General features: G+C 49.3%; 1 protein-coding gene across 1 annotated transcript in view; it reads left to right on the top strand.

Moving 5' to 3' along the window:
- Positions 1-738: 738 nt before the first annotated feature.
- The window catches only part of TRPC5 (transient receptor potential cation channel subfamily C member 5), a 106674-nt gene continuing 83610 nt past the window's right edge, over positions 739-23802 (top strand). The window contains exon 1 of the mRNA XM_063416736.1: positions 739-877. The gene's annotated coding sequence lies outside the window, so the exon portion shown is untranslated. The remainder of the gene's footprint in view (positions 878-23802) is intronic.

Here is a 23802-nt window from a genome sequence, read left to right as displayed (position 1 = left end):
AAAATAAAAATAAACTCTTCAGAGGACAGTGAGAACATCTGAAATAAATGTGTGTGTGTCTGTGTGTGGGGTGTCAGTCAGTGTGTACAGTGTGTGTCGGTGTGCAGGGTGTGTGTTGGTGTGTAGGGTGTGTGTGTGTCTGTGAGGGGTGTGTGTGTCTGTGAGGGGTGTGTGTGTGTCTGTGTGCAGGGTGTGTGTGTGTCTGTGAGGGGTGTGTGTGTCTGTGAGGGGTGTGTGTGTCTGTGAGGGGTGTGTGTGCGTGCAGTGTGTGTGTCTGTGAGGGGTGTGTGTGTCTGTGAGGGGTGTGTGTGTGTTTGTGTGCAGTGTGTGTGTCTGTGAGGGGTGTGTGTGTCTGTGAGGGGTGTGTGTGTGAGGGGTGTGTGTGTCTGTGAGGGGTGCGTGTCGCCGTGTGCGTGTGCGGGGTGGGTGTCTCCTGGCGAGGGGCGGCGTGTGCCCGTGAGCGGGTGCGGGGGGCGCGGCGTGTGCCCGGGCGCTCGGCTCCGCTCGGCTCCGCTCAGCTCGGCTCTGCTGGGCTGGTTCCGCTCGGTTCTGCCGGGCTCGGTTCCGCTCCGCTCTCTGGCCTAGGGCCCGGCTGCCGCCGAGGGCCGGGCGGAGGCTGCGGGCGCAGCGCGGGCAGCTCCCGGCGGGGTTTTTGGGGAGGCGGTCGCCGCCGTGCCCGCCGCTGCCGCCGGGGCTCGGAGCGCCATGCGGCGGCCGCCCTGCCCTGCCCGCCGGCGGCGCGGAGCCGCGGGGCCGCGGGCAGCGGCGTAGGGACCGGCCGGGCAGCGGGGGCGGAATGGGGGCGCCCGGCGGAGCGCGGATGAGCCCCGGGCCCGCGGGCACCCCGGCGGGAACCGCCTGACGGAGCGGCGCGGAGGTGAGCGGGGACGGGGCGGCACCGGGCGGGGGGACGGCGCCGAGAGCCCCGCGGGCACTCTCGGAACTTGGAGCCCCGAGCCCTCGAGCGCCAGGCGCGGGTGGTCGGGGCCGCTCCGTGCCCGCATCTCCCGGAGCCTCCGGCACCCGCCTGCCCCGGCGTAGAGCGCTGCTCCCGCTGAAGTTGCCGGCGGCGGGGCCGGGCGGGATGCGGGACCGGGAGGGATGCGGGACCGGCCGGGAGGGATGCGGGACCGGGAGGGATGCGGGACCGGCCGGGAGAGATGAGGGAGCGGGAAGGATGCGGGGCCCGGAGAGATGCAGGACTGGACGGGATGCGTGGCCGCGCTCCCCCACGGGAGTTGCCGGCAGCACCGGGACTCGCATCCCGAGGAACGATGCTGGATTTTGCCAGCCCTAAATGACAGCACGCACCGAGCACCCTGGCGGAGCGGGTTAAATGCCGGGTTAAATTGTTATCCATTCGGGCAGCCCTTGACCTGGCCGTGAGTCGTCTGGGTGACCCACGTGCCCCCAGCATGGGAAGGGTGACGGTGATACCGGAGGGGTGTTCTGTGCTGTGATGCTTGCAGAAGAAAAATGCCTTTTTTATCGAGCCCTCTTTGAACTACCAGGCATCTCGCAGTTTATAGTGTATCAAATTCCGCAGGGAAAAAAAAAAAAAAAAAAAGGAAAAAAGAAAAAAAGGGCTGATTTTCAGGACTCTTGATAAGTTCATTTGTTTACTATGGAGCAGTGACTTCAGTGGTCTCTTTGGTATAAAAACATTCTGCTTGTGTGATATTTTTGGTGGCATTGACAACAGATTTGTTAGTCACGGGTATGAATATGGTAATGTGCGAGTCTCCCATTAAATTCTCCATGCTCTAAGGTAACATGGTTGAACACTCACCTACCGAGTCTTGATTCTCGGGCAGCAGCACTTTGGATTCCCGGTCTGTCTGCCCACTTCTTCTTAACTTTTCCGCTGTATTGTAAAAAAAAATGTTTGGTCCTTCTTTGGGTCAGATGTGAACCCCAAGTTCTGTGCCCGGTGCATCTCCGTGCGGGCGAGCTTATGTAATGCAGTGCCCTGTGCGGGATGCAAGAGGTGCTCAAGTAGCAGAGAGTATCTCGAGCATGCAGGGACCTGCCGGGACCAAAGCTGCAAGGAGAGATTTTGGGGAAGAGGGTTGTGTGTGTGGTCACGGTGGCTCTGTCCCCGCGGGAGAACTGAGCAGGTTTTTCTGCTCAGAGGACATCCTGCCTGCTCCTGGGCAAGGCTCTCTTCGGTGCTGATTGCCTTCTCCTTGAGGATGGCATATCCTGTGTCCCTGCTTCCCGGGGCTCCGTGAGGCTGCTCAGAAGCTCTCGAGAACACTTTTCAGCCAGGCAGGTACTGTGGAAATGCAAATTACTGTATTGCTGCTTTAAAAAATGGTTTTCAGAAGTTGAAGAGGTATCTTTAGGCAGCTGGTTGGAACTTGTAGCCAAACGCCTGCTCAGGGAGCTCCAGAGCAGACTAAAGGAACTGGGATTTTAACTAACCCTCCCTCGTAAGGAAATCTGGTGTTGTTTCTGAGAAAAGGCAGAAAAGCACCCCCTGCTTGGGTGTTATCAGATGTGTCACTCTTGTTCGGGCCACGAGTATTCGCTCCCAGTCTCTGTAACTTGTCAGCAATTACCAGCTGAAGAAAAGCTTCAGCCCCAGAGCCTTTAGTGGATGAAGAGGTGAAGGTGCCTGCCCTGGCCAGGACAGCCCCCGGCCCGTGTGAGCCCGCTGCTCTCTGTGCTGGGGCTTTGCTGGTCCGTCTGCTTGTACTTTTATTCTCAGGAGCAGCAGGGATCAGTGTCAGCCAGGTGCAAGTCTTCCCAGGCAAGAACTATACCTCAGATACTGCTACAGAGTACATTTCTAGAATTAAAAGTGAAGAAAAAGGTCGAGGTGCTAGCTTTGGTTTAGTTTTGGGTTTTTTTCTTGTAAAGTGGTGAAGAGAAATTGGATGGAAAAGGACTTGAGCTTGAGGCTAACCTCTGATCAGTCTTAATATATGTTGCAATATAGAAATTATTGAACTGTCTTGAAATTACAGAACATTAACTTATTTTCATTACCGGGCTTCTGAGAGAATGATTTCTATTCTAATGTGCATCGCTTTCACTGTAGTGTATTGAAATCTCATTGGTTTTGTAATGTGTTTTTTAAAAGGTGTTGTTACTTTTCATAACCTCTTTCTGCTTTGGTAGAATCTCTGAAAAGCTTCTAGAATTGCATTAAAGGTAATGCAAAGCTCAAAATTCTTTGATCAGCTTGCTTTCCGTAAAGATTTATTTCAGGCAACCTTAAAAAAATCTTTAGAATGTCAATTCTGAGGTCTTTTCATGTTGTGGATTTAATAGACAAGGTACTGTCAGCTGAGCTATGAGTCTTGCTAAGAATATGATTACGTTGTTTTTTGAGAGATGTAGTTCTTGAAAACATACCTTGGAGAAGAAAATTCACAATAGCTATGTGCAAATAAATTTTTTTTCTACAACAGATGGAAGAGCAGTCAAGGGTGGCTAAAATTAGTTTGAAACAGAATAGATTATTCCTACTAGTACAGTAGTATAATTTGTACAAAATGAGCCAAATCCTACTAATTGTTACACTGTAACTGGTGTAAATATAGAGTAATTTATTTGCCTGGATTTTCTCCTTCTTTACGAAGAAATGCAGAACACAGGGGATTATGAGGCTGTTGGATTTTGACACGCTTGCAAAAGTCAGTTTTTCCTGAAACCCAGTGGCAGAATATGGCCCCCCACTCTCATCTTGACAACAGCATAATATTCACTCCCTGAGACTCCAGTTCCAAATTTGCTGTAATGTGATTGTGGGTAGAGGGTTGCTGAATGACTCAGATGAATGTAGCTCAGAGTAAACAAACATGTAAATCATTTCTGGCTAGAGACAGAGAAAGGAAAACATGAGAAGAACAGAAAAAAAGCCAACCTGCAGGATGAGACATTTATAAAGTCATGTTTGGCAAGGATTGCCAAGTTCAGCACAGGGTGCAACCATCAAAAACTGGGCTCTGGATTTGCCACGGTTTTTTATCTCTGGAAATGAGAGGCACCTGCATGGAGTGAGTGCCTAAATGCAGGTGTTGCACACGAGCAGAGTTCTGCAGTTCTGGGCTGACAGCCTGGTACAAAGGTGGGCAGGTTCATCTCAGCACCTGCACTGGGCATTTCAGAGGGTGAGAGCTGGAACCCAGTGTGCTGCCTGTCCCAGAGACACAGGGTGCTGCCAGGGGTGGATGTTAGTCTCTACAATGTCCAATTTTGGGGGAAAAAATAGGATATCAAATGATTCCTGAAAGTTTCTGAAGCTGAAATCCTGGCCAGCAATGTGGGATTGGTATGAATAACTGCAGAAGGGTCCAGACCCAGTGTGTGGTTCGGATTAAGAAGTACCAGAGCAGGTCAGTGGCTTTTAAACAGCTGTGGGTTTCTTAGCTAGGCAAGCACTAAATCAGGGCAAGGCAAAGGCTGCTCTCAGTTGATTTTCCTGCCAAGGGAGATGTCCAGTAAGCACAAATCACTGCAACAGAGCATCTTGCCAGGCAGCTCCTCTTGGATGCCCAGGCCCAGTGCAGTTGGAGCTCAGGGGAGGATGGGGCTGTCCCTGTGGGAGGCAGCTGCAGTGGCTGCAAAGCTGGGGCAGGGCTGTTACTCCCTTCAGCTCTCTGAGCCATTCCGCTTCAGTGTGTTTTCAGGGTAACTTACGTTAAGTTCCCTCTTGGGGAAGCAAGAAATGTGCTGGCATCCAGAGTTGAAACAAGGAGAGCTAGGGCTGGTCCCCTCCTGCTGCTGCGTGAGGATCAGTTCCCTGCAGCTCTGCCTCCCTGCTGGATAACCTGCCTCATGTTCTGGCTGCTTTTATCATCGTGGTAAAGAGGCTGCTGTGTTGTTGTGCGGGGCTCTTCAACATAAAAGTTGTGCTTTTCCTGAGATTTCTTGCCTTGGGAAGCAGTGAGTAGTCCCCAAGTGAAGGGTGGCTGTAGGTATGGCATCCCTGCAGTGTTTTCTGTGAGGTGATGGCTGGGAAGGGGGGACTGGAGACACAAGGAGTGTTTCTCCATGTGGATGAGTAGCAGGTAGATTTGGGTCCTCGTTTTATCCATTCTTAATTTTCTTTAGTGCACATCAGATTTTATATGGTGTTGGTCATGGTGGCCATGACAGGAGACTTGACTTGGGCAGCAGGATGGTTTCTGCTCATGGGAATGATGGGTGCTTCTGTTAGCTCGTTAGACACGTATTATTATTTATTCTCAGCTCAGTCTCTGGATTCAAGCCAGGAAGCTGCTTTGTCCTTATTCCCTTCTCCCTTCCCTCCCTCTTCACGTGCAGTGAACATGTTCCAGTGAGAACTGAAGCAATTTCCTGGCCCCTCTCACGTGTCCTGCATCCCTTTTTTCATCCTTAGAGAGCAATCTGATTCACTGTTTGGGCAAGACTGGCTTAAGCACCTGAATAGAGTCAGACAGGTTCCCTATCATGTCTGCTAATTAAATTGTAATGCTCATTACCACAGGATACTGTGGAGGGCAAAAGCATAAGCAGGTTGAAAAACATGAGGCAAGTTCACAATGCGCAGAGAGAGGATAAGAAGGATGAAGGTCTGGGTGTAACCTCTGGCTCCCTGGAATTGCCAGATGCAGGGAGAGTGCAGAAGGGCACCCAGACTGCTGCCTGGCACCAGAGATGGCATGCTGGGATAGCAGGAGCATGGATTTAATCCTTAATTCCTGTGTTCTCCCAGCTCTGACACGCACAGCTTGCTAAAACAGCAATTCACTTTCTGCTCAGTAAAATAGAGAGGGAAGGACAGAGCTTATGGAATAGTGTTTATTGGGCATTTTGGTTCCAGCATGATAACCAGGGTAGAGATTTCAGCCTGCTCTCACAGGTATTAATGGATTAACATAGGAAGCTGCAAGAATTTCATTGTGTGAAGCCTTACTGACAAAAGCAGTGAGAGGATGAAGCCATTTGGGGCTCAGGGCTCTGGCTGGGACAACAAGATGAAATAATTCCTCTCTCTCATCCAGTCTTTGTGTCCTGTTCATTCTGGTTTGTGCTGCATTCTGAAATGGAGGTGCTGATCTCTTACTTAGCCTGGAGCTGCAGTTAATGGAAATCTCTGTATTATGTGTATTGGGGTATTTGAAAGTTTCCAGGTGGAAAGACCTCCAGGTTTATAAAATTGTCCTAATGCCCTAAAATTGTTCATAACAGGAACAAGAGGAATAAGGATTGCTGGGATGTCAGTGCCTTGTGGCCCGTTTCTCCTGTGAGGTTGGGTTGGAAGCAGGGACGTGGTCAGTGCCAGAATGGACAGGGGCTGTCCCCTGAGGAGCTCTGGGAAGGCTGATTCAAAGAGAAGCATCTGCTGCAAGACAGGGATTTTCTAACTGAAAAGAAGAGGTTATGTGGACAAAGGAAGTAAGATGTGATCTATGGAAGAGGGCAGGAGAGCACAGAGAGTGTTTGAACAAAAGGATGCAAAGACCCTGCAGGGGCTATAGTGAAAATCCTTTTCCCGGATCTTTCTGTCCTGTGTAATACCATCAGGGATCCTCATCTGGAAAGAGCAGACTGAGCTGCTGAAGAATCTTAAAAGTTTGCTTCTGCTGCAAAGAAAACAAAGACTAACCTCCCTCTTGAGAGTCCCTGAGGGCCATTCTGGAGCTGGCTGGGCTCCATCTGCTCCATCCAGGGGCTGCTGAAGGGAAAGGGCTGCCCAGACTCAGCCCTGTGCCCCAGCAGCCTCCTGCTGCCTGGGCAGGGAGAGCAGCTCCCCGAGGTCCTGGCTGATCCCCCCCGGCCAGCCTGGATGAACAGAGGGGCAGAGGTGCCACGTCCCTGTTCCAGCCAGACCCCGAGTCCCTCCTCTGTGCCATGGATTGTATGGGCACAAGCTGAACCCAGACCAGGCCAGGGAGATGCTCTGTAGCTGGTAAAAGGGCTCCAGGCTTCTCAGATTTAAGGTCTAAACCAAGGTCTAAACCTCTGCCTTAAAATGCACATCTTTGTTTAAGCCCGGAGCTCTGTGTTTATGCGGTGTTGGGGCGAATGTTCTGACATCTGTCTGTGGGTTCCTGTGCTGGTGCCAGGTTTGGAGTGGTGCCCCCCCAGCTCTCCTGCCTTCCCCCCCAGTGCAGGGTGCCCAGGAGCTCCCCTGGGCACTGGGAGAGGTTTGCTGTGGTCCTGCAGCCGCGCCTGCGCGCGCCTGGAGCATCCCCACTTCCACATTCTCTCCTGCAGCTCTCCCTGCACCCTGTCTGTAACCTAATCAAACAGGCTGAGCAGCTGGTGAGTGGGAGCCCTGCCTGTCAAAGACAGGAGGATGAATATCAGCAGTCAGCAAGCCATCACTTCAGCTCCTGGCACCAAGTGGAATCAGGAGGGGTAGGCACCCCTCCCAAAAATAAACCTGTGTCCACAGGAGCCACATGAACCCCTGGCTGACTGAAATAGTTTGGGAAAAGAAAGGATGAAGAGTGGCTTGGCTGAAAAGAAATGCAGGATGATGCAGTGGATGGAAGGAAGAGGTGTTTTAGAAGTGTTTGACATACAAGGATTTCTGAACCATCTCCAACCAGAAACAGTTCATCTGCACTGGCCATACACCTATGGAGTGGGGTCAGGGAACACAGAGATGAGCGGATCTTTCTGGGTTGTCCTCTGATTTTGCCAAAGGTTGGAATGCACTCTTGAATGGGACAAAACTTACAGGAGGTGGTTTTGTCCCACAAAAATCTTACAGATTCCTGGTATGTCGCTCCAGTCTTCAAGCATAACAGTCAGCAAGCTCCCCAAGTTTTCAATTATTTATGCAAAGAGGAGCAGCTAGAGAATCCAAGAGCCTGGTGGTTAAATCTCTCAGCAGAGAGCTGGGGAAGGACAAGGCAAGGCCACCAACACTGGTCTTTCTGTAGGGAATAAAGATCAGATTTGTCAGAGTTCTTAGCTCTGCCTGGTCCCTGCTCAGGGACATTTCCAGTCCAAGGCTGAGTTAAATTCTCAGAATTTCCAGTTATTGCCAGGCTGAAGGGAATTGTGGCTCTAATCAGCCTCTTCTCTCTCACCAGTCCTGGGGCTGGCTATGGGTTGAATTGTTGGTGAAAACTGAAGGGCCTTTCTGGGAGCACAGGAGCAGCAGTGGGAAAGGAAAAAATTCCCACTGACTTTAGCAAGATTTAGATCTGGGCACGAGGAACAGTGTTTTATTTCAGATGTTCTCACTGTCCTCTGAAGAGTTTATTTTCATTTTTTCTTAGGGCACGCTGTGACAGCACCAAAATTCAGAGTGAAGCATCTGGGGTGTAATGAAAGAGTGATGTTGCTGCCATGACCCTCCTGTACATTTTGGGATTAATCTTCCTCTCCTGCAAAAACCAGCTGGAAACAAGGCTTGCTCTCCTGTGTCAGTGACCTGTGCAGAGCAGGCCGGTTCAGGACTGTTCTGTGGGTTTGCTTTTTTAGCATCAGAGCCGTTTTTTTGCTGCTTCTGCATGCAGAGCCTCCCCTCAGTGACCAGAGGTGTGTGTGGAGCAGGGACACCTGACTTGTGGCAGTGATCTCTTCCTTCTGTCCCTCCCAGAATGGGGCTGAGAAGCCTGGGCAGGAGCTGAGGCTCAGGGAGGGAGGCAGGGAGTCACAGATGGGGTAAAAGCTGTGTGTTGTTTTGCCCTGTGACAGGCTGAGCTGAAGGGAGCTAAGGAGGTGCTCAGAGTCACAGAAGTGGGATTCCTGCAGAGCCCCTCTCAGAGTCCTTTAATCTGGTTATTTTCTTGGGGGAAGTCCTTATCTGCCAAATTTGGAGCACTGAGGCTGTGAGAAGATCCTGTGACCGATTCTTCCAACATTTAAACTGGGATAAGACCACAAACACTTATTGGATCTCTGCTGTCAGATTATTCACAGCAACAACATTGTTACACAGGGTTTTTTTCCTGCTGATGGCCATCTCAGACCCTGATCCAGGTTCTACCAGTCGCTCTGGTGTTCCTGGATGTTTGGCCAAACATGCTCACAGATTGGTCTCTCATTTTCTGTGATGCCTGTAGGAGGTTTTGGGCAGCCACGGGATGTTGTTCTGTGTGACCCAGACACTGATGCTTGAGCCTGGGAGCCTTTTCAAGTGCCCTCTGCTCATACTGGCAAGGTGAGAGCTGTTACACACATCAAGGGTGGCTTTTCCTCCCTTTCCAAAGGATCACCAGGCTTGAGTGGGACCAGCTGGGGCATGCAGGGAGAGCATCCACAAGCACTGAGTCCGGTCCAGAGCATGTTCCTGTGCTTAAATATTCAAGCACTATGAAGAGGATGCAGAGTTGAAAAAAAGAAATCAAATTAGGCTTTCAGTTCTTGTTCACTTCTGGAAAATCTGAGGTATGTTAATGGCATTATTACTGTGCCCATATTGCAGCTTAAATCGGCTTTATGGGTTGAGCCTCTTAGCGTGGAGTTAGGGTAGATTAGCAGCATTTCCACCCATTTTACAGGCAGGGAAAGAGAAGCACAGCAGCACACCCGTGATCAGGCAAGATTGAGAAGTCCAGGCCAGGTTTCTTCCTTCCTTGAGGCTGTGCCACACAGAGCTGTCACTGAGTTCAGTTTATTAGCTCAGAAGCAAATGAACAGTGTGCTACTAAAAATGTGGATACATGAGGGGCACCATCCCGCTGTGTGGATTTTGTGATGGATGGATTCCCATTTTATTCATCTTTTAAAATCTCAGCACACAGAATATGCCTTTGTGAGTACTAAATGGGGAATCAAGTCATAAAGAATTGAGACTTCAGGAATGAAAAGTGAAGAGTATGGGCAGTACTTCAGTGGAAGTGAAGTCTTTTATAGGGAAGATCATTTAGAAGTATCATGAATAACTCATGCTGCTCAAAAGTACTGGTTTGTTTCCAAATTAACTAACACACAAGTAGACCTGCTCATGCCTCATTTAAATTCTTTTTTTATCTTGGTTTGGAACCAGAGGCCCAATCTAATGTTTTTTCATCCAACACCCTTGTTTAATCCATATGGATCAATTATCATTATCCAGAGCTGCTGCTAAAGAGAACGTCCTGCACCTGAAAAATGAACTCTGGAAAGAGCCTCCTCAGAGTGCAGGATTTTCCTGTCCCAGATGGATCTCCTCAGTGCAGTGGAGATGCTGGAGACACCAGGGGTGTTCCAATGCCAGGTTTTTTAGTTGGAGCTGTTTTTTGTAGCTGTTTGGAGCATGACTGCACTTTGAGGAGTGCTTGGATCCCTGAGAGCTGATGGATCTACAAAGGACTGGGCTGTTCCTGGTGGAACCCCACTTATCTGCTGGCATTAGACCAGGCAGGAGGTGTTTGGAGCACTGCTGACAGAGCCTTTCACATCTGGGCAGCTGGGGAGACCTGACGGGGCAGAGAAGCACAGCTTTAGTTCAGAGGAAATATTCAAAGCCAGCAGTGTGTGATTGTGGCAGGAGTGAATCCTGTTTGTGTTTGTTACAGCCCAGGAATGTTCCACGATCATCTTCCCCCTCCAGGGGGAAGAAATTAAAAAAAGTCCCACTGACTTTAGCAGGATTTAGATCTAGACTTGAAGAACAATGTTTTATTTTACATTCTCACTGCAGAGTTCATTTTCTGAACTCTGAAGAGTTCATTTTCATTCTTTCTTAGGGCATGCTATTTGATAGCACCAAAATTCAGAGTGAAGCATCTTCACCCTCCAGGGCAATGTCACAGCAGTCTCTGCAGAGCCCCCTCGAGGTTCCCTGCTACCCCCACCCATTTCTGCACAGAGATGTACAAGGCACCAGGAGAGGGTCCTGTTTTGGTCCATATTTGTGCTTTATTGGGTTCTAAAGCTCCCCTCAAGGCAGCACACACCCAAGCCCAGCACAGCACTGGTGATAGAGACATACCCCTCATTGTTCTCTTTTCCTCTTTTTTTGGGGTGCTGAGGAGGGGAGGTAGAGCACAAAAGTGAGAGTGACTGATAATAAATCCTCCTTTTAACCCCTCCGAGGGTCTAAGCTAGCTCAGGCCTTCTCAGGCTCTGGAGGAATATATCATAGACAGGAAAAAGGATCCAAAAGAGGCTCTGACCCTCAGCTGCTGTAAGATGTTTATTCCAGGTGGTCTCCAGAGGGAAAGAGGGCATGCACAGAGGAACAGGCTCTTTTCTCAGCTCCTGCCAGGGAGGGGCAGTTTGGGACACAGCCAGTGGGGTCAAAAAGGGAAGGAAGGGTCAAACTACATGGTACAAGCTCTAGAGGTCCCTGAGGGGGGAAAGACCATTCCCACAGGGGAATGTAACAAGTGACAATAGATTTAACTCAAAGCTTGGCAGGCTTTGGGGCTGAGGAGGGAAGAGGTTGAGCAGCAGCATGGGACAGACCCACAGTGGTGGGACACGAAATGGGCAGCAGTGCTCAGAGATGCTTTGATGTGCTCCCAAAGCTTTGCAGCACCTTCCCTGCTGAGCTGGAGGAGAGCTTGAGCTTGGAGAGTCTGGTCAATGGCATCACAAGTGCAACAGAGCAGGAAGGAGTCCAGGATAGTGACTTCTCTTTTCAGTTTTAGCTGTGCAATTAGGAGTTCTGTCACTGGTGTCTACAAGACAAGTGGATCTGAATAAGCACGGTGAAATTCAGAGTGCACAAAATGCATTTGAAACAATTTGGCTCTGCTCTGGCTGAAGCAAAGTGAAGGAAGAGCATAGTAAATTAATAACTAACACTAGAAAAGAAAACAGGAAAGGAAGTTAAAAGAATGGATTGGTCTAAGTGCTTTTGTGCTCCAAGATGGCATATAAATATATACAGATTTAATTAGGAGAGGGTTATTTGAAATCTCAAAGCCAACTCTCAGGCTTTCACTTTCTCACAATATTTTGTTACAGCCTACTATAAAAAAGGCAGTTAATTAAAACAGATTTATTCATCCAATCGTGCAGGTGTTACAATGAGACAGTGTTTCCAGAACCTGGATATTTCTATTCAGTTTAATGGAAACTAATAATATCGTGTGGGAGGTGTCTCTAACAGGCAGCATTCATCCTCCTGCCCCGGGTGGGTTCAGTGGCTGTGCCCCGGGCCCAGCAGGCTGCAGACACTCCCTGGGGTGTTGTCCTGCACGCCAGGAGTGAGGAGGGAGGATTTGCCCTGTGCTTTGTTGGTTGCAGGGCTGCAGTTGCATTGCCCTCAGGATTTGCAGCCCGATGCTAATGCAATCCACAGAGTGGAGTCACCTTGGGGTGGCATTTATCAGCTTATGCAAGTGCAAGCCTGACTGCAACAGAGCTGTCACTTCTGCACCTGCACTGCCACAGAGCTGTCACTGCTGCTCTGCAACAGAGCTGTCACTGCTGCACTGCCACAGAGCTGTCACTGCTGCACTGCAACAGAGCTGTCACTGCTGCACTGCTCTGCAACAGAGCTGTCACTGCTGCACTGCACTGCAACAGAGCTGTCACTGCTGCTCTGCAACAGAGCTGTCACCGCTGCACTGCCACAGAGCTGTCACTGCTGCACTGCACTGCAACAGAGCTGTCACCGCTGCAGTGCAACAGAGCTGGCACCGCTGCACTGCTCTGTAACAGAGCTGTCAGTGCTGCACTGCTCTGCAACAGAGCTGTCACTGCTGCACTGCTCTGCAACAGAGCTGTCACTGCTGCTCTGCAACAGAGCTGTCACTGCTGCTCTGCAACAGAGCTGTCACTGCTGCTCTGCAACAGAGCTGTCACTGCTGCACTGCAACAGAGCTGTCACTGCTGCACCTGCACTGCCACAGAGCTGTCACTGCTGCTCTGCACTGCAACAGAGCTGTCACTGCTGCTTTGCACTGCAACAGAGCTGTCACTGCTGCTCTGCAACAGAGCTGTCACTGCTGCACTGCAACAGAGCTGTCACTGCTGCTCTGCATCAGAGCTGTCACTGCTGCTCTGCAACAGAGCTGTCACTGCTGCACTGCTCTGCAACAGAGCTGTCACTGCTGCTCTGCAACAGAGCTGTCACTGCTGCTCTGCATCAGAGCTGTCACTGCTGCTCTGCAACAGAGCTGTCACTGCTGCACTGCTCTGCAACAGAGCTGTCACTGCTGCACTGCAACAGAGCTGTCACTGCTACACCTGCACTGCAACAGAGCTGTCACTGCTGCACTGCAACAGAGCTGTCACTGCTGCTCTGGGCAGCCCCCGGGCAGGAGCAGCTTTGGGTCCATGCTCGGTGCTGTGTCTGGCACTGCACAAAGCAGAGTGGGAAAAGTCTGGGGTTTTGCCACCCAGGAAGGGGTGGGCTGTGTGTCTGTGTGTGTGTCTGTCTGTGTGTCTGTGTGTCTGTGTGTCTGTGTGTCTGTGTCTGTGTCTGTGTGTCTGTCTGTGTGTCTGTGTCTGTCTGTCTGTGTGTCTGTCTGTCTAAGTGCTGTCACCTTTTCCAGTCTTTAAGGAGTTTGTTCCTGAGTTGTGCTGAGCACTCCGTGGCAGTTCTGCCCTCGCTCTCGTGGTGTTCCCTGTGCAGTGCTGGCGTGTGAGCAGCTCAGGCTGTGGGAGCAGTATCCCCAGGGCTGCCCCTGCCCCTCCTTTTCTTTCTTAGAAAGATGAAGTCCAGAGAGCAATCTGAGAAACACACGGGTGGCATTTGATTTTTTTCCCACCTGCAATGTCAGCCAAGTGACATTTGTTGTCAGTCACAGTGTGACAGTCCCGACTGTCCTGCTCAGGGTTTGCAGGGGGCCTCTGGAGCTCTCCTGAAATGTATTTCATTTCACAGGGGAATTCTTGGAGGAGTCCAGCTTTGTTCACCCCCACCCTCCCTCCTGTAGCTCCCCTGGAAGGTGGTCCATGCTTTCTTGGCTAAGCAGGGGTTTGGGACTGGCAGCAGGATTTGCTGAGCAGGTTTTTGTTTTGCTTCAGAGGGCATCTCACTCACAAGTGGGACACTGTTTACTTCACCTGACCCAGCACATTCAGAGTGGGTTTGAGTCATTAAAAGCATCACAGAAAACTCAAAGTACAAATAAAGGGAAACTGGCTAATAATCTTCATATTAAAAAAAAAAAGAAACAACACCGAAACCAGTTTTGAGGTGCTGAATATACCCTTAGCAAAATATTTTCATTTTGCTAAGGAAAATAAATCATTCATGATTGAGCGAGGGTGGACTGTTCTGAGACACCTCAGGGATGAAATAAAACCCAGAGCACCTGGAGGAAAAATAAAGACTTGAGGTAGAGAAGCATTTGCAGCTTGGAATCCCTCCAAATTGCACACTGTGAATAAATGGCTCTTGGAGCCTCCAGGCCTGGCCTTGGGGATGGGACAAGGACTGCAGTGCCATCCTCCCGTGGCAGGAGCTGGAGACAGGCAGGATTGAGGGGGCAAATCCAGCAGTGTCTGGTGCAGGGTGGGATGCACAGCAGTTTCCAGGGTCAGGCGGGTCAGCAGCAAGCAGCACCTTTAATTATTTTAATGATTTAATTATTTTAAGGTAGAGCTTGGAGCAGGAGAGAGGGAAGAGTTGTAGTCACCACTGGTAGAGGCCATGGGGCTTCTCTCCTCCTCCTCTTCATCGTGGAAATCCAGGGGAAACCAGTGGGGGAAAAAAGCAAATTGGTCTGTTGAAGAAACAATTTACTAACAAACACAAAAGGCTTGGATTCCTCCACAGGGGATCCTTACCAAGCTGACATGGAAAGAGTTAATTGCAGGAGACTCTGAGTAGGTCTTTTAGGAAAAATTCCTCAGTGCACAAGGAGACTTCTAAGAGCTGCACCAGTTTCCTCTCCAGCTGGAACACCCCCTCTTGTAAGGAGAAGGGCTGACAAAAGATGATTTCCTTGCCCTGGGATCTGTGGGATGAGCAGCGGCTGCAGCATCCCTGGCTCACTGTGGGGAAAAAGAAAGTGCTTGTGCCAAGGAGGTGAAGAGCTGACTTAGCACTGCCCAAAATCAGGGCATGGCTGATGTCTGGAGTTTTCCATGCTTGCCTGTGTGAAAGCTGGGAGAACTGTTTGGCTCTGTTCTGCAGGGGCTGCCCAGGAGAGCAGTGCTGGGGCTTGGCAGAGGTGCCTGCTGCTGGTAAAACCCACTCCACTGTGTTTTGACCAGAAATCAGTAAAGGTGGACCTGAGCTGCCGTTCTGGGAGGAAGGAGTCAGACCTGGGCCAAAGGCAGGGGAAGAAAGCAAAGAGAAAATCTGGCCTGATGCATTTAAGGCTGAATTCTAAAGAGGTTGTCATTGGCAGCGAGATGTAGCTAAGAAAACAAAATGCAAGGGCTCCTCAGAGTGCTGGGGAGGACAGGAAAGTTGGTGCTCAATCTGGCTCCCCACTGGAGAGCTGTGCTGGCAAAGGAAATTCATGAGCAGGGGATGGAAATCTCAGAGAAACAGGCTGAAGAAGCTGAGCAAATTCAGACAGGCTGTGAGTACTGCAACACAAAAGAAAAAGCAGGTCCCTCATGGCATTTCAGAACACAGGACCCAGGGAATATAATCTCAGTGCACTAAGAAGAATTCAGCCTTAGCTCCTCAGAGTAAAAAATTAGTTTTGGTTTGGATTTTTTTCATGCACATAGAGGTAACTACCTACTAAATACAAACCCATTCCTTTAGTAAAGTTACAGAAAGAGACCTGAAAAATTTGGTTTTGAGGAAATTGTGAATTTCTGAATACTTTTAGTGACTGCAAATTAAGTCCTGTATGTAATTAAGCTAGCAGGGATGCAGGGTAATCCTAAAAAGTCAAAGAATTAATTTTAGATTTGTGACAGAAGCAAGATCAGTCTCAGTATTTTAATCAGTCATGCAGTCTGTCTAGGAACAGCTCAGAACTTGAGGAAAGTCCCAATTTTGCCTTATGATGCATGTAACATGTCTTCCATGGATATTATTTCTGCAGTAATTTTTGCCGTTCTTCTGTGAAAACTAGATTGTGGGTAATAAAATTTAATGGACAATGTTCAAGAATGCTAACAGCTAATTACATGAACAAAGAAATGTGTAAAACTAACTGCAGAGCTTGAAATAATGGAGCTGTACATGGTCATTGTGCCAATGCCCATTGAAAGAGTAAGAAGGAAAAAAACATCCCCAGGTCTGCTGGGTTTAGCCCTTTGTATTTGTTTTTTAATCAGACATTTAATCTGATTTTCTGTATCTGGAAAGAAGAGTGCTGACATTGAAGAGGAGAGCTGTGCAGTGAAATTTATTGAAAATAAGAAGAAGCAAAGAATGAATTCTAGGAGCAGAACAGGTTCCTGTGACAGCAGCCAAGAGCAGGCTGTGCTTGCTGCAGGCACCAGTGGTGCCACACACCCTAAAACCAGATGAGAGGAGCAAACTGAGGTGCAGGTGGGAGAAGCTTCTGGCCCAGAAAGGCACTGGAACAACCCCCAGTTTGCCACATCTCTGGGATGGGGCTGTGGGATGGACCAAATCCTGCTGCTGACAGTCCCAGGAGAGCCCTGATTACTTTTTAGCCCCAGAGAAGCCCTCAGGCACCTCAGGGATGTCACCCACGGTTTATTTTGCCATGTGTGATGGGTTGTGCTCCCTAACAGACCCTGCTCTGTGCTCTGGTCTGGTGTTCACATCCCTGGCACCAGAAACCAGAGTCAGACCAGAGCTGGGCACTCACCTCATCTCCCACACATGAATTCTGCTCGTTTTGCAGAATGATCTGTGAGGGGCTGGGCTGGTGTGGCTGTGGCTGCTTTCCCCAGCCCTCTGGGAGCTGTGCAGGGGTGCAGAAAGCCTCAGGTGCCTGTGCAGGGGGATTCCAGCCTGACACCCCTGCCTCAGCCAGTGCCCAGGGCTGCTGCTCTGCAAACAGCCCTGGGGAGGGAGGAGGACACCTGGAACACACTGCTCACAGCAGAGGGAGGTTCAGAGTCCAGGAGTGGGGTCAGCCTGAACAAGAAAAAGCTGGAAAAGTAACACATGCCAGGTGAAACCCTGTCCAAGTGATGTCTGACATCTGCAGTGGCCCCTCCAGCAGTTTGCAGAGTTACTTAAATTCTCTGCCTGTTTCCTGTGTTTCAGTGGGCACCTCAGTCACAGCTCACTTCTTGTACAGGTTTTATTTATGGAGCTCCTTTTAGGTGGGGTAAAATAGGTGGGGGTGTCTTCAAACAGCACCCAGGCACGGAGGTAAAAATGATAATAAGGATGCTAAAAAGGAAAATAATGCAAACTGGTGACTTTCCATCTCCTCCCCTGTGTCAGGACTGGAATTGTCAGCAGCAGTGATTGTGCCCCAGGATTAAACCCCTCGCTGAGATGGATGGGACTGTTCAAACCTCTGTAAGGCCTTTGTTCCTTTCCAGGCTGCCTGCTAACCCCTGCAGCTGTCTAAGCATCAGACACCTGAATTTTCAGAGCCACAGTGGAGGGAAGGTTTCAGACGAAGGAGCAAGAGGAAACCAAAAGAAAACAGGGATTTGAAAGAACAGTGTTTGACAGAAGAGACCAGCAGTGCATCATCAGTGCACATCTGCTCCAGTGCCTTGTTTGAGGGAAAACATCAGCAGGGAGGTCTCACTCTGCACTGCAGTGTTCCAAAGGGGTTCAGCTCTCAGCCAGTGGTTAAGGTGTGGAGTGGAATGAGGTTCTTTACTGCCCTGGATATTCTCTCCAAAGTTGGAAGGGTCTCCTCTTTGCTTTCCTTAGAAGATGGGGGTGATGGTGCTCCCTGTTCTCAGGGCTCCCTAACCAGATGTGTCAGCAGGCAGGGGTTTGCAGAGGGAGGGCCCTTTGGAAATAGGGCCTGTCTGGTGATACCCATTTTTTTTGTTGTTTTTGCATTTTGTCTGTAGCCACAGTTGTGATGACTGTGCTTCAGTAAAGCTCTCTGGTGTGCACTGCATTTTCTCAGCTGATTTGGAGCCCAGCGTGGCAGCAATAGAGGTGTCTGAAGGCAGAGAAGCTTCAGCAGGCCCTGGCTGTTAAGCAGGCCTGTACAGAAATGCGTTTCTTCTGTGCCAAAAGTGGTGTTAAATTGGTGGCTGCTTTATTGGATTGAGTCAAAGGGATCCTCTGTCGCTCCATGTGAACAAGGAGGGGATGATATCTAGCTGGAATGATTTAATGGACTTACAAAACTGCCTTCGTGGAGAGCACCAGCGATGCCTCTGCTCTGTGCTGGCTGAGTGATAACACCCTTTTAGCTTTATAAATAGCAGAGCAGGCAATCCCTGGAGTGTGTGGGCTTGAGTCAGTGCACAAAATGCCACTGTGGCCCTGACGTGCTGCCAGAGCAGAGCACAGACACATCCCTCGCTGTGAGGATCACAGTGGGGTTTTCTCCAGCCAGGAAAGGGCTCAAGAGGAAGAGCAGTGGGCTGCAGAGAAGATCTGGCATCCCCCAGTGAAGCAGCTCCCAGCAAATGGTGATGGCCCCAAGGCTGCCAGAGCTCCAGGAGAGTTTGGACAACGCTCTCAGGGATGCTCAGGGTGGGAGTGCTGGGTGTCAGTGCAGGGACAGGGGCTGGACTGGGTGATCCTCGTGGGTCCCTTCCAGCTCAGGATGTTGTGTGGCTCGGTGTTTTGTGATTCTAGCACTGCCAAGTCCGTGGGCTCCAAGGCCCCTTTCTGCCCTGTCCCACATCTCAAACCTGCAGACTTCATCATAAAGTTGGGAGATTTTTAAACCCAGAGAATTTGGGACACTTTCTGTCTGGTTTCTGCATCAATGAAGTTCACTCTGTGACTCACACTCTTTACTTCACACCCCAGAGGCTAGAAACTTTTTTTTTTCTTTTTTTTTTTTTTTTTCCCAGAAGAACACATTCTCATATAATTATTGAACTCCCAAAGCTGAAGGGCTGAAAATAAACCCCAGCAAGTGTGGCTAGACTCCCAGGGAAGTGACAAGCATGGCATGACTGTAATCCAGTCTAGTCGTGCAGACTGTGAGCAGCTAGGGGAGCACAGCCCTGGGGAAAGCTGCTCTCCTGGGGTGAAACAGCTCCCTGATACTGCTGAGAGTGATGCTGCTCCCATGGCCTGCTCCTTGGTGTGGTTTATCCTCAGTCTCAGCCTTAATGCCAAAACAGTTACTTTCAGAGTCACTTTAGAGCCACTTTGCAGACAGCAGTGCTGCTCCCTTGGCAGAGATCAGTATCTTGTGAGCCATCTGTCCTGTAAGAAACAATGCTGCCTTGTCGGGAGATGGTGAGAACCAAATCCTACACGGTGTAATCTGCGATTTAGCAGCTCCACGCAGACACTCAGGGAAGACTGGCAGCACAAAAAGCACAGCTTTTATCAGGAGTGCACAGAGAGGGAGAAACCCCAAGCAGCCAGGGACGTTCTGCAGGTAGTCTCGTTTGGGGAAATGAAGCAATTAGCTTTCTGCTTTGCAGGGTCAGTGCTCCCCATCCCTTCTAAGTGCAGTAAATCACAATTTTGGTGCAGGGCTGCCATGCTCTGACCTATGGTTTAGGTAGAAGCCAGGAAAGCATTAAAACAGTGTGCAAAGCAATGTTCAGGGAGAGCAAGGGAGAATCTGGTGAAGCTGTGGGTGCACGACGAGGAGAGCTCAGCCCCTGCCTTGCAGGGAGCACACTCTGTCTCCTGCCTCGTCCCTTTGCCAGCACTGTAACTCTCCTGCCTGGCAGAGGTGTCTGAGGGACACAGAGGACAGGAGGGGACAGAGCTCTGTGGCACGCCAGGAGCTCCCAGCAGGTTCCAGACACTGCCTGCGAGCATGGAAGGGAGCAGGAGCCTTTACCCAGCCTTGGAGGGGAGACATCAACACCAAGAGAGGAAAGGAAAACTGGTGGAGACATCTGAGGTAATGACCACCTTGGGGGTGATTTTCATTTAACTGTGAGATCTTCCTCCCAACAGAGGTCAGACAGTAAAGCAGAAAGTGATGCTGTATCAGAAGAGACCTGAGAGGGAGGAGAGAGCAGAGAGGGAGGACAGGACATCTCCTCAAGAGAAAAAGTAATGCCTTGGACTGGTCTGTGAATCCAACAGTTCAGACAGACCCCAGGGGCAAGGTATTTGTTAACTGTTTTCTTCTTAAGGTTTGCAAAACGTTAATATTTTAAGTAGTTTATTCTTCATTAGCATAATTAAGAATACATAAGTCTAAACTCAGTGAAAACAGAATTAACAAATTAGCAGGTGCAGGAATTGGGAAGCGAGAGGTTTGGGAAAACAGAGCCTGCAAATGTCGGCATTAAGTAGAGCAGGGAAATCGTGCCAAGCCTTATTTATGGATTTGTGCATTTCCTTTGCCTGGGCCCACTCCTGCAGCCAAAGGAATGCAGCTCAATTTAAACATGAAGCCCCTGCAGTTATGCTGTAGCTGAGCCTGAACCCCAGAGCATATAAAACAAAATAAAATAAAATAAAATCCTTCCAAAGAGAAACTGATGAGCCTCACCTCAGACGTCTCGATAGAGCTGAGGTATCTTGAGTCGACACTCTGGAGAAGCAAACTGCAAAATTAAATCTAGAGGAAAATGGGAGAAAATTTTAGAATAGTATCTTGATGAAGGGAAATACAAAAAGAAAAAAGCAGTGACATGAAGGTATACTGCAGACAAAGGCTTGGGAGGAAAAAAAAAGGCAAAAAAGGCATCCTATGCCCATGTGAGAAGTTCACCTTAGGGAGACAAAGAACTGATTTCCAAGATAATGTCCTGGAGAATTTTCAAGGTGTGACAGAGCAGCCCTGTGGGGTATTTAAAATAAGGTTTTTCCCTGGTAATATGGGACATTTCTAGTTTTTATCATCACTTCCATGGGACAAAACTACTGCACTCCAGATCCCTCTGGCACTGGGCTTGTCTCAACAGGCACCAAAGAACTGTTACACCTATTTAGCTATATATAATATATATCTGTATTTATGGGGTATCCTACCCAGTTATCACTTGCTGTCACAAGGATGAAACAAATAACTTCTTTTTTGCTGCAGATTTCCAGCCCATACAACACGAGGATGAATGCTGTCTGTCCTTCTAAAAGGACTTTAGGTCTGTGGCTCAGAAGATCAGGGTGTTATTGTTGGTAGCCAAAGGGCACAATTTAAGTGTGGCAAAGATTAAGGAATAATGTGGTTACTCCTGCAGATCTCTGACCCAAATCTCTGACTTTACTGGAATGATCTGGAGGTTGAATAAGCAAGTTTTATACTGCAGTTGTTACTCAGGAACCTTTTAGGGCATTAATGGAAGCAAACCCCGATTCTCTGCAGTCCTTCACTTGGGAGCAGTTTAACAGGGTTACTCCTGTCCCAAGCTGCTTTATGTCTGTGCAGCACTTTTGCTGTCTTTTGGATTTGCCTGCTTAGTGCTCTTGAGATCAACATTTTTCCACCTAAAATGAAAGTGTTTTTACTGCCTGCAGCCTTTCTGTGGGTCTTCAGAAACTGTCCAGTCTGCAGTTCTAGGCTCTTTCCTGAGCTATCCTAATGAACTAGGATTTGGCTTTGCTTCTTTATTTTATCTGCAGGCTATTCTGGTTATTCTCACTGTCAGGAGGAGCTTGCTCACACATTCTTTCTGTGAAGATTTCTCTTTTCTGCATGGCATTTCCACCTGCCCATAAAGCACCCTGCCTTGCTGCCCAGCTGAGGCAGTTTTGTCTAGGGACTGTGGAGGATGTGATGAGCAGGGCTGACCTGTTCAAAACCACGACTGAGACCAACTGTGCCTGCCCTGCAATCTGTAATGCTTCTAAAACCCATTCAGAGAGACCTTTTGCTTGTGGAAATGTTTTTTTCTCTCTCTCTCTACACCCCTCTGGGTGGCTCAGGCTGGGATTTGGTGGTGAGGTGTGTCTGAAGGAGGCAGGGCCCTGATGAGGAGGCTGCATGGAAAGGGGACTGTGAGCTGCATTGTCTGGAGCTGGTGAAGGAGATGTAACCTCCCCACACCAAGCTGTGCTCTATTTAAATCAGTCACCTGCTCTGAACTACTTCAGATACTTGGATTTTTCACATTTTTCTTCCTCTGTCTGGAAGCCCCTAAAAAAACAAAACTTTTTTTTCCTCCTGTGAAGGTTTTGGAAGAAGGAAATGTCTGGAAGTTTGTTCCCTTTCCACAGAGTACAGGCACACAGGGACTGCCAGGCACCAGCACCCTTTTGGGAGCAGGGTGGCTGCTCCTTGCCCACCCCGTGGTCTCTGTTTGGCCCCATTTGTTCAGAACACTGTGAAATGCAAGTAGTGTGCTTCCTGGGGCACAAATTTTCCCTGTTTTCCTGTCCCCAGTGTTTTACAGATGCAATGAATTTGGCTTTTAATCCCTCTGTGTGTACCATGGTTCAGAATTTAACTCAGGGAAAGAGAATTCACAGGGTTTGCACTCCCTCACATCCAAAAGGTGCTGCAGGTGAACATGGTGTTGTCTGAAAAAGCCCTTTTTTTTTGCAACTGGGAGACATCCATTTGAGAACTGAGCACATGAGTTTGCCTCTTCCTTCCAAGAACCTCCAGTCAGGTTTGAGTGACAGAATTGGGAACAAGCCCAGAATGGAGGCAGAGGTGGAGTTCCTGCAGCAGAGTAACCCTGGAGGCTCAGAGCAGGGGCTGCAGGTGATGGGTGCTCCATGAGCTGGGTCTATTTTCACCCAGGTGAAAACAGTGAAAACAGCCCAGCAGAGCTTGTTCAGAAATGGGAACTGATAGCCACTGATAAATCACTCATTGCTGGATGAGAAAAAGAGGCTAAACTGTAGCTGTTGGTAGTTCAGAGCCTGCTGGCACTGCCTTTTCCTCTCCCTGGCCACTGTGCCATCATCTGGGCTTTTCTCTGCTGCCTGGGTGGTTCACTTGCACTTCCAGCTGGGCTGAGGCAGCTCTGACACTCCACACAGCTCTCCCCGAGACGATGCTCCCAGATTATCTTGCTGATTGAAGAAATGATGAGCCAGAGTGGGAACAAGGAAAAAAAAAAAAGAAAAAAAAAATTAATTCTCTTGTTCAATAGCTGCAGCAGCCAGAGATTACAAGCAGCAGGCACAGCAGCAGTGGACACAGAGCCTGGAGATGATAATGATGCCATGCTACATTAGTGCTGCATTAGCAGATAAGACAACAGGGCAGCGTGCTTGACAGTATTTCTCAGTTCAGTTGACATCTCTTTTTTGTGGAAAATGAATACACAGCCCGTCTCAAACAAGTAGGGGACAGAGCAGTGACGTCAGACAGACAAAATGAGCTTTCTGTTCTGCCTGCACTTGTACAGATACATACTATGAATATGTTCCAGGGCTTTTTTGTTTTTAATCTCCTCACAATGGTACGTTTTTATTTATTACCACCTGCGTGATGGCTGCGTGGAAAGAAGTGGGAGACTTGCAGACTGTAAATACTTTATTATAATAGTAGCTAAAAGCATGTTTTGCAGCCATTCCCTCACTAGAAAGTATTTTTAATAATTTTCAGTAGCCCAGACTGGTTTTTGTTGAGGTAATACTGAAATATTCTGTGGCTGGGTCAGTACTTCTCCCTGCTGCTGTCTCCCAAAGAGGAGCTTTGCCTTTGGCTCTACACCAGAGGCTTTCGCTGTCATCCTTCCCAAGGCTGTGTCTTGCTTTGCAGGTCCTGCACCTCTGCTTCCTTCTCCCAGGTGCAGGGATAGCTCCCCTGGCTGTGCTGCAGGGAAATCCAGTTTGCAGCAGGTTTTTATTGCAGAGCTGCTCTCCCCATTCCCAGCCCAGTGGGATGAAATCTGAGCATGGTTAACACCCCATCACTGCCGTGTGAAACTGGCCCTGGGCAGATGCACCCATCCCTGGGGTGGACCAAAAGCACACAGAGCTTATCCTGGACGTGCAGGAGGCTTCAGGGAGCCCTAAGCTTTGAGATTTCTGCCCAGGCCTGGCTGTCTGCAGCCCAGATTCTCCATCCATGAATTATG

Source organism: Prinia subflava, chromosome 20, assembly GCF_021018805.1.
Source record: "Prinia subflava isolate CZ2003 ecotype Zambia chromosome 20, Cam_Psub_1.2, whole genome shotgun sequence".
In the NCBI taxonomy this organism is placed as follows: domain Eukaryota; kingdom Metazoa; phylum Chordata; class Aves; order Passeriformes; family Cisticolidae; genus Prinia; species Prinia subflava.
The sequence above is the reverse complement of the archived record's forward strand: the minus strand, read 5'-3'. Positions and strand labels throughout refer to the sequence as shown.